The sequence below is a fragment of the Zalophus californianus genome, chromosome 12 (genome assembly GCF_009762305.2).
Source record: "Zalophus californianus isolate mZalCal1 chromosome 12, mZalCal1.pri.v2, whole genome shotgun sequence".
Lineage (NCBI taxonomy): Eukaryota > Metazoa > Chordata > Mammalia > Carnivora > Otariidae > Zalophus > Zalophus californianus.
Genome location: NC_045606.1, coordinates 13,691,448 through 13,702,524, shown reverse-complemented (window position 1 = coordinate 13,702,524; position 11,077 = coordinate 13,691,448).

Genomic DNA, 11,077 nt, shown 5'->3' with positions numbered 1-11,077 from the left:
ATCTCAGGGTCTTGGGATCGAGTCCCGCATCGGGCTCCTTGCTCTGCGGGAAACCTGCTTCTCCTTCTCCCTCTGCTTGTGCTCTATGGCTCTCTTGTCAAATAGATAAATAAAATCTTTTAAAAAAGAAAAAAAGGGCCCTTAAAAATATCAAATTGGGTTCTTCATTTACTCGGGATGAAAATGTACAACTGTATTTATAGTTAACAAGTATAAAAATTTGTTAAAGGTTGAAAGACTACAAAGAAACCTGTAGAGAAATAGATAAATAGGACCAAGTTTATCTATTACCTCGTTCCAGGGAAATATTTCATTTGAAACATCAATCCGAGCAGCCGATGGCTTCTAACCAATGAATACTTGATTACACAACAGTAAGAATCGATTTTGGAACTAGTTTAGTGAGAGGAGGACAATGTAAAATATAGTACATCATCTCATGTACCTTAACTATAACTGTATCTTAAAGAAAATGATATGAAAATACTACACAGCTACAAGTCCAAAACTTTAATAGATATATTATTTTTTTTACTTTTTAAAAAATATTTTGTTTATTTGTTTGCTAGAGGAAGTGGCAGGCAGGGGAGAAGCAAGCTCCCTGTTGAGCAGGCAGCCCAATGCGGGACTCGATCCCAGTCCTGGGATCATGACCTGAGCCGAAGGCAGATGCTTCACTGACTGAACCACCCAGGCGTCCCTCTAATAGGTATATTATTAACATTTCTTTTAAGATGTCAGCAAAGACTGAAAGAAACAATATAGAAATACTTTCAGCTATACAAATTCAAAGCTTCCATGACAAAAAAAAAAAAGACTGGGGATTCCACCAGTATTTACATACATTTTTTTTCTACACAGAAAATGCCTATATCTAACACAATCTTACCAATTTTAACCCTGGGCAACGGTAGCACTATAATTAGACAACAGACTTATTATTTACACGTTACTTGCCTCATGTCAGGTACGGTTCTAAGCACTCTACAGGTATAAACTCATTTAATACTTTTTTTTAGAAAAGATTTTATTTATCCGACAGAGATAGAGAGAGAGCACAAGTAGGCAGAGTGGCAGGCAGAGGGAGAAGAAGACTCTCTGCTGAGCAGGGAGCCTGATGCAGGGCTCGATCCCAGGACCCTGGGACCATTACCCAAGCCGAAGGCAGACACTTCACCGACTGAGCCACCCTGGCGCCCCTAAACTCATTTAATCTTAAAACCATGTAACAGACGGGCACCTGGCTGGCTCTATCGGTGGAATATGCAGCTCTTATCTCGGGGTCTTGAGTTCAAGCTCTATGTTGGTTGTAGAGATACTTAAATATAAAATCTTAGGGGGGTGGAGCAAGATGGCCGAGGGGTAGGAGACCTGGATTTCGTCTGGTCTCAGGAACTCAGCTGGATAGGGATCAAACCATTCTGAACACCTACGAATGCAACAGGAGATCAAAGAAAAGAATAGCAACAACTCTCTGAACAGAAAAGCAACCACTTTCTGGAAGGTAGGACGTGCAGAGAAGTGAATCCGAGGCGATATTCGGGAGGATAGACGGCGGGGGAGGGGGTCTCCGTTGGCTGCTTCTGGCAAGTGCTAGAGCCGCGAGCACAAAATCGGAACTTTTAGAAGTCGGCTCCGCTGAGGGATGTCACTCCAGTGGCTAAGAGGGGGTTGGAACCCTCGCGGGACAGTGTGGTCTCAGGACCCTCGGGGTCACAGAAAGACCGGGGGTGCCTGAGTGCGGCAGAGCTCCTGGGTAACAGAGCAAGGAAGCAGGCTGCACAGACAGAGCCGAGGCGCGGGCTCTCAGCTCGGGGTTGCCATAAACCGTGATCCGCGGCCCAGTCGAGCCACTGCACCTCCAGCAGGGACCTAACAAGCGGCAGATCTGGGGAGACTCCCCTTCCTCCCCCGGGAGGAGCGGCGCGGGAGCGCACCGCAGGGATCTGCTGGGTTTGGAGACTCCACACGGGGTCGGGTGCCAGAGATAGAAACGCTCGGTCACAGGCCAGGTGAGCACGGAGTGCGGCCAGAGACCGGGGAGATGGGAGTGACTGACTGCTTTTCGCTGGGGGCACACTGAAGAGTGGGGCCCCAAGTCCTGGGCTCCTCCCCGGGTGGAGAATGGGAAGCCGCCATTTTCAGTCTCGTCCTCCAAAGCTGTATCGAAAACTTGCAGGGAACAAAAGATCCCGAGAGCCGACCCAAGCAGATTGCTTAGCCCGGACCGTCAAGGGCGGGGCAATTGCGCCTCCGGCAAAGATATTTGGGAACCATGGCAACAGGCCCCTCCCCCAGAAGATCAGCACGAACAGCCAGCAAGCCAAGACCAAATTTACCGATCAAGGAGAACAGCAGAACTCCAGCGCTAGGGGAATACAGCACATAGAATTCATGGCTTTTTTTCCCCTGATTCTTTAGTCTTCTAAAGTTAATTTTTTTAATTTTCTTTTTTTTTGAATTTTTCTTTTTCCCTTTTTCAACCAATATCTTATCAATCCCTTTTTTAAAAAAACATTTTTATGTTTCATTTTTAGGGTCATATTCTATCCCTTTATAGTAGTTACCCTTATTTTTGGCATATATATATATAAGTTGTTCTCCCTTTAAAATTTTGAGATAGTTTCTTCTAACAGATCAAAATATACCCTAAATCTCTAGTGTATGGCTTTATTCTAGTCTCCTGCCTGATCACATTCTTTCCCTTTTTTATTTTTTCTCTCTCTCTTTATTAAATCCTCTTCTTTCTTTTTTCAAACAACTTCTTATCAATTCCTTTTATAAAATTTTTTTATAATTTTCATCTTTACAGTCATATTCCATCCCTTCATCGTATCGACCCTTATTTTTGTACATATATAAGTTTTTCTTTCTTTAAAATTTTGGGAGGCACTTTCTTCTAACAGACCAAAATACACCCAAAATCTAGTGTGTGGCACTGATCTATGCACCAGCTTGATCATATTTGATCATATTCTGGTTTTTTTTTTTTTTTTTTTTTTCTTTTTTTTTTTCTTTCTGGTTTTTTTTGTTTTGTTCTGTTTTTCTTTGTTTTTATCTTTTTCTTTTTTTCTTTTTGTTTTTTCTTTCTTTCCCTGTCTTTTCCCCGGCTTCAGGTCTTTTCTGATTTATTTAGAGTATATTTTCTGGGGACATTGTTACCCTGTTAGCATTTTGTTCTCTCATTCATCTATTCTCTTCTGGACAAAATGACAAGACGGAAAAAAATCACCTCAACAAAAAGAACAAGAGGTAGTACCTTCTGCCAGGGACCTACTCAATACGGACATTAGTACGATGTCAGACCTAGAGTTCAGAATCATGATTTTAAAGATACTAGCTGGGCTTGAAAAAAGCATGGAAGTTATTAGAGAAACCCTTTCTGGAGAAATAAAAGAACTAAAATCTAACCAAGTCAAAATCAAAAAGGCTATTAATGAGGTGCAATCAAAAATGGGGGCACTAACTGCTAGGATAAATGAGGCAGAAGAGAGAATCAGTGATATAGAAGACCAAATGATGAAAAATAAAGAAGCTGAGAAAAAGAGAGATAAACAACTACTGGATCACAAGGGCAGAATTCAAGAGATAAGCAATACCATAAGATGAAACAACATTAGAACAATTGGGATCCCAGAAGAAGAAGAAGAAGAAAGAGAGGGGCAGAAGGTATATTGGAGCAAATTATAGCAGAGAACTTCCCTAATGTGGGGAAGGAAACAGACATCAAAATCCAGGAGGCACAGAAAACCCCTCTCAAAATCAATAAAAATAGGTCAACACCCCAACATCTAATAGTAAAACTTAGGAGTCTCGGAGACAAAGAGAAAATCCTGAAAGCAGCTCGGGAGAAGAGATCTGTAACCTACAATGGTAGAAACATTAGATTGGCAACAGACCTATCCACAGAGACCTGGCAGGCCAGAAAGGACTGGCATGATATCTTCAGAGCACTAAACGAGAAAAATATGCAGCCAAGAATACTATATCCAGCGAGGCTGTCATTGAAAATAGAAGGAGAGATAAAAAGCTTCCAGAACAAACAAAAACTAAAGGAATTTGCAAACATGAAACCAGCCCTACAAGAAATATTGAAAGGGGTCCTCTAAGGAAAGAGAGAGCCTAAAAGCAACATAGACCAGAAAGGAACACAGACAATATACAATATACAGGGTAACAGTCACCTTACAGGCAATAAAATGGCACTAAATTCATACCTTTCAATAGTTACCCTGAATGTAAATGGGCTCAATGCCCCAATCAAAAGACACAGGCTATCAGATTGGATTAAAAAACAAGACCCATCCATATGCTGTCTGCAAGAGACTCATTTTAGACCCAAAGACACCCCCAGATTGAAAGTGAGGGAGTGGAAAACCATTTACCATGCTAATGGACATGAAAAGAAAGCTGGGATGGCAATCCTTATATCTGACAAATTAGATTTTAAACCAAAGACTGTAATAAGAGATGAGGAAGGACACTATATCCTACTTAAAGGGTCTATCCAACAGGAAGATCTAACAGTTGTAAATATCTATGCCCCTAACATGGGAGAAGGCAATTAATAACAAAAGCAAAGAAACACACTGACAACAATACAGTAATAGTGGGGGACTTTAACACCCCCCTGACTGAAATGGACAGATCATCTAAGCAAAAGATCAACAAGGAAATAGACTTTAAATGACACACTGGACCAAATGGACTTCACAGACATATTCAGAACATTCCATCCCAAAGCAATGGAATACACATTCTTCTCTAGTGCCCATGGAACATTCTCCAGAATAGATCACATCCTAGGTCACAAATCAGGTCTCAACTGGTACCCAAAGATTGGGATCATTCCCTGCATATTTTCAGACCACAATGCTTTGAAACTAGAACTCAATCACAAGAAGAAAGTCGGAAAGAACTCAAATACATGGAGGCTAAAGAGCATCCTACTAAAGAATGGATGGGTCAACCAGGAAATTAAAGAAGAATTTAAAAAATTCATGGAAACCAATGAAAATGAAAACACAACTGGTCAAAATCTTTGGGATGCAGCAAAGGCAGTCCTAAGAGGAAAGTATATAGCAATACAAGCCTTTCTCAAGAAACAAGAAAGGTCTCAAATACACAACCTAACCGTACACCTAAAGGAGCTAGAGAAAAAACAGCAAATAAAGCCTAAACCCAGCAGGAGAAGAGAAATAATAAAGATCAGAGCAGAAATCAGTGAACTAGAAACCAAAGGAACAGTAGAACAGATCAATGAAACTAGGAGCTGGTTCTCGAAAGAATTAACAAGATTGATAAACCCCTGGCCAGACTTATCAAAAAGAGAAGAGAAAGGACCCAAATCAACAAAATCATGAATGAAAGAGGAGACATCACAACCAACACCAAAGAAATACAAACAATTATAAGAACATATTCTGAGCAACTCTATGCCAGCAAATTAGATAACCTGGAAGAAATGAATGCATTCCTAGAGATGTATCAACTACCAAAAGTGAACCAGGAAGAAATAGAAAACCTGAACAGACCTATAACCACTAAGGAAATTGAAGCAGTCATCAAATATCTTCCAACAAACAAAAGCCCAGGGCCAGATGGTTTCCCAGGGAAATTCTACCAAACATTTCAAGAAGAATTAGTACCTATTAATTCCAAAAAACAGAAATGGAAGGAAAACTTCCAAACTCGTTTTATGAGGCCAGCATTACCTTGATCCCAAAACCAGACAAAGATCCCATCAAAAAGGAGAATTACAGACCAATATCCTTGACGAACATGGATGCAAAAATTCTCACCAAAATACTAGCCAATAGGACCCAACAGTACATTAACAGGATTATTCATCACGACCAAGTGGGATTTATCCCTGGGCTGCAAGTTTGGTTCAACATCCACAAATCAATCAACGTGATACAATACATTAACAAAAGAAAGAACAAGAACCATATGATCCTCTCAATCGATGCAGAAAAAGCATCTGACAAAGTACAGCATCCTTTCTTGATCAAAACTCTTCAGAGTATAGGGATAGAGGGTACATACCTCAATATCATAAAAGCCATCTATGAAAAACCCACAGCGAATATCATTCTCAATGGGGAAAAACTGAGAGCTTTCCCTCTAAGGTCAGGAATGCAGCAGGGATGTCCACTCTCACCACTGCTATTCAACATAGTATTAGAAGTCCTAGCCACAGCAATCAGACAACAAAAAGAAATCAAAGGCATCAGAATTGGCAAAGAGGAAGTCAAACTCTCACTCTTTGCAGATGATATGATACTGTATGTGGAAAACCCAAAAGACTCCACCCCAAAACTGCTAGAACTCATACAGGAATTCAGTCAAGTGGCAGGATATAAAATCAATGCACAGAAATCATTGGCACTCCTATACACCAACAACAAGACAGAAGAAAGAGAAATTAAGGAGTCGATCCCATTTATAATTGCACCCAAAACCATAAGATACCTAGGAATAAATCTAAGCAAAGAGGCAAAGGATCTGTACTCAGAAAACTATAAAATACTCATGAAAGAAAATGAGGAAGACACAAAGAAATGGAAAAATATTCCATGCTCATGAATTGGAAGAACAAATATTGTGAAGATGTCAATGCTACCTAGAGCAATCTACACATTCAATGCAATCCCCATCAAAATACCATCCACTTTTTTCAAAGAAATGGAACAAATAATCCTAAAATTTGTATGGAACCAGAAGAGACCCCGAATAGCCAGAGGAATGTTGAAAAAGAAAAACAAAGCTGGCAGCATCACAATTCCGGACGTCCAGCTCTATTACAAAGCTGTCATCATCAAGACAGTATGGTACTGGCACAAAAAACAGACACATAGATCAATGGAACAGAATACAGAGCCCAGAAATGGACCCTCAACTCTATGGTCAACTCATCTTCAACAAAGCAGGAAAGAATGTCCAATGGAGAAAAGACAGCCTCTTCAACAAATGGTGTTGGGAAAATTGGACAGCCACATGCAGAAGAATGAAACTGGACCATTTCCTTACACCACACACAAAAATAGACTCCAAATGGTTGAGAGACCTCAACGTGAGACAGGAGTCCATCAAAATTCTAAAGGGGAACACAAGCAGCAACCTCTTCGACCTTAGCCACAGCAACTTCTTCCTAGAAACATCGCCAAAAGCAAGGGAAGCAAGGGCAAAAATGAACTATTGGGACTTCATCAAGATAAAAAGCTTTTGCAAAGCAAAGGAAACAGTCAACAAAACCAAAGACAACCAAGAGAATGGGAGAAGATATTTGCAAATGACATATCAGATAAAGGGCTAGTATCCAAATTCTATAAAGAACTTATCGAACTCAACACCCAAAGAACAAATAATCCAATCAAGAAATGGGCAGAAGACATGAATAGACATTTTTCCAAAGAAGACATCCAAATGGCCAACAGATACATGAAGAAGTTGTCAACATCGCTCACATCAGGGATATCCAAATCAAAATCTAAATGAGATACCACCTCACACCAGTCAGAATGGCTAAAATTAACAAGTCAGGAAACGACAGATATTGGCGGGCACGTGGAGAAAGGGGAACCCTCCTACACTGTTGGTAGGAATGCAAGCTGGTGCAACCACTCTGGAAGACAGTAGGGAGGTTCCTCAAAAAGTTGAAAATAGAGCTACCATACGATCCAGCAATTGCACTACTGGGTATTTACCCCAATGATACAAATGTAGGGATCTGAAGGGATACATGCACCCCGATGTTTATAGCAGCAATGTCCACAATAGCCAAACTGTGGAAAGAGCCAAGATGTCCATCGACAGATGAAAGGATAAAGATGTGGTATAGGGGCGCCTGGGTGGCTCAGTCATTAAGCATATGCCTTCGGCTCAAGTCATTATCCCAGGGTCCGGTGATCGAGCCCTGCATCAGGCTCCCTGCTCTGCGGGAAGCCTGCTTCTCCCTCTCCCATTCCCCCTGCTTGTGTTCCCTCTCTTGCTGTCACTCTGTCAGATAAATAAATACTTAAAAAAAAAAGATGTACACACACACACACACACACACACACACACACGCAATGGAATATTATGCAGCCATCCAAAGGAATGAGATCTTGCCATTTGCAACGACATGCAACTGGAGGGTGTTATGCTGAGTGAAATAAGTCAATCAAAGAAAGACATGTATCATATGACCTCACTGACATGAGGAATTCTTAATCTCAGGAAACAAACTGAGGGTTGCTGGATTGGGGGGGAGTGGGAGGGATGGGGTGGCTGGGTGATAGACATTGGGGAGGGTATGTGCTATGGTGAGCGCTGTGAATTGTGCAAGACTGTTAAATCATAGATCTGTACCTCTGAAACAAATAATGCAATATATGTTAAGAAACAAAATATAAAGAAGAAGAGGATAGCAGGAGGGGAAGAATGAAGGGGGCGGAAATCGGAGGGGGAGACGAACCATGAGAGACAATGGACTCTGAAAAATAAACTGAGGGTTCTAGAGGGGATGGGGGTGGGAGGATGGGTTAGCGTGGTGATGGGTATTAAAGAGGGCACGTTCTGCATGGAGCACTGGGTGTTATGCACAAACAATGAATCATGGAACACTACATCAAAAACTAATGATAATGTATGGTGATTAATATAACAATAAAAAATTTAAAAAATAAAATAAAATCTTAAAAAAAGCACAAAAAACCATGTAACACAATATGATAAAAAGTACTTTAAAAAACTTGAAATTGCTACTTTTCTCTCCTACCCCATCATATGTATTCAGTAAAGGTCCAGTGAAAAGATCTTTAACTTGGACTTGTAAGATTTGAGTTTGTTTCTGGTTCTACTTAGTTCTGGGTGACCTTGGATAAGTTAATGAAACCAGAACTTCCCAAACCCGATGATCAGAATTCGAAGGAGAGTGTTATACGTGCGCGTGCACACTCACACACACACACACGTTCACACGCCTGTTTTGGAGGTGATTATATATATGGGTTTTTCTTTTTCTTATTCAGCTGATCTTCACAATATACTTTTTATTTTCATCCCTAAAATACTTTGAGTATTTATGCCTGACATCGTGGATACAAAGATGAATAAAACAAAGTTTTTGGTGAAGACACAGCCATAAACATAAGAATAGCAGCTTAAGCTCTAAAAATTTAAGTCTGGCTGAATTTTAGTTTCTGCAGGCAATCAGAAGCCAAAAATGTCCATATTATAAATATGTTCTGGCCCTGTCATATCAAGCTGGTAACCACCATGTACTACAGGGAACAGTGCATTTGAGAATCTCAAAAGTTTGACTTTGACTCTGCTATTTGACAATTTGTAGCAAGTCTTTAAGCCTTCTGGGCCTCTTTTTTTGAACCATGTGTGCCTCACAAAATTGTGAAAACAAAATGAAGTACTATAAATGTTAAGGAACCATGAGTATTATAGACAGGAACATGTATTTTGAGTTGCTTTTCCATCAATAGTGACAAATTGCCTATAACCACTGCTTTCTTATCTCGCCAATACACCCAAAGAGGCTTTTGTTGTTAACAGTTGTTAGTGTATGTGTAGTTACTTTACATTCATATAATATTTTTTATAAATTGGTATATAATAAGTATGTATATAAAAATATGCACATTATATAGCCATGGATGTTTAAATGTGTTTATGCATATACCTTTCAAAATAGAAATACTGAAGACATGAATCTAGTGGGCAAAATTTCATCTACTGTAGGGTAGACATTGGATAAAACCTCACAGGCCTATATATTTTATTTTGTATTTCTGATTAAGCAATGATGGGAATGACAGAAGAGTCACAGGAATGCTTCATGTTTCAGATAAATATGTAATTGCAGGTAAAATTCTTATTATTCTATAGGGACAAGAATAATGCTTTCATAGAAAATTCCAGTAAACATCCCCCCAAACATAGATTAGCTATAACAGCAGTGAACATAAGAACTGTAGTTACTAAAATTTTTTTACTCATACTATATTTAATATATAAGGTTTGATCATAATAAAAATGAAACTCATGAGAAGAAATCTAAGCTTATCTTTCTTTTTTTTTGGAATCTAAGCCTATTTTAAAAACAGAATCCTTCAGGTTCTTTGAGTTGCCCAGGCAGCTAATTTAAGAACGCTCATGAGTTCTACTGGATATTAGTGCTAATTATTAATGATATGTAGTTACAATTATACCCTTTCATCCAAGTACCTCAAAGAGCTTTTAAAGCATTAATTTGTTATTTCTTATAATATCTCTAAGAGGCAGGCCAGTAGAGGGTTATTATCATTTCTATTTTACAAAGAAACTAGGGCATGGAGAGGTTCAGTGACTGTGCTAGGGTCATATGGTGAACGAAGAACAAAAAAGGGCCTCAAGATCATTGTTCTCATTTCCAGTTCAGTATGGTATCCATTAAAGGGTAGTTTAATACACCTACATGTATTTCTACTCCAGGAAAACTGAGAATAATATATTTGAATAATCTACAAACTAAAGGTGAGAGTTCCTTATTTTTAATGTTCAAAAATGCTGAATAAAAACTAATAATTACTCTTTGGTTTGCCACTGTAACTCTTATTTACAGGGCTTTTGTTATTTGTAGCTTTCTGAAGTCTCTGCTCAAAATGATCCATTCTATTTCTGACTGCTTTCAGCTAGGTTAGCGGGGCTATCAACAACTAAGAAGCAGCTGAGACAGGCTGACTAATGAACTTGAGGTTGTCTGTCATTGTGTTCTCATTGCTCACTCTTCTTGAAGTTATCCTCCTCATTTTCCATTCAACAGATATTTGTGCAGCCTACCATCCTCAATCCTTTGTGGCTGCTTTAAAGAAGTTGTTTATTGTCAATGATTAAACCTAAATTTTTTTAAAATTAACAATGGCATTTCATCTTCTGAGTTAATGCTTATATCCTAGTTAATCATTGTCATACTTGGATTTTTGTAAGCCTGACCTTTCTGGTCCTTAACAGGAACATTAAACATTTGAGTATTAGCATATCGTTGGGCATACGTATCACCACGTAGGGATTTTTTAAAATGTAGTATTTCAGCAATTTTCCC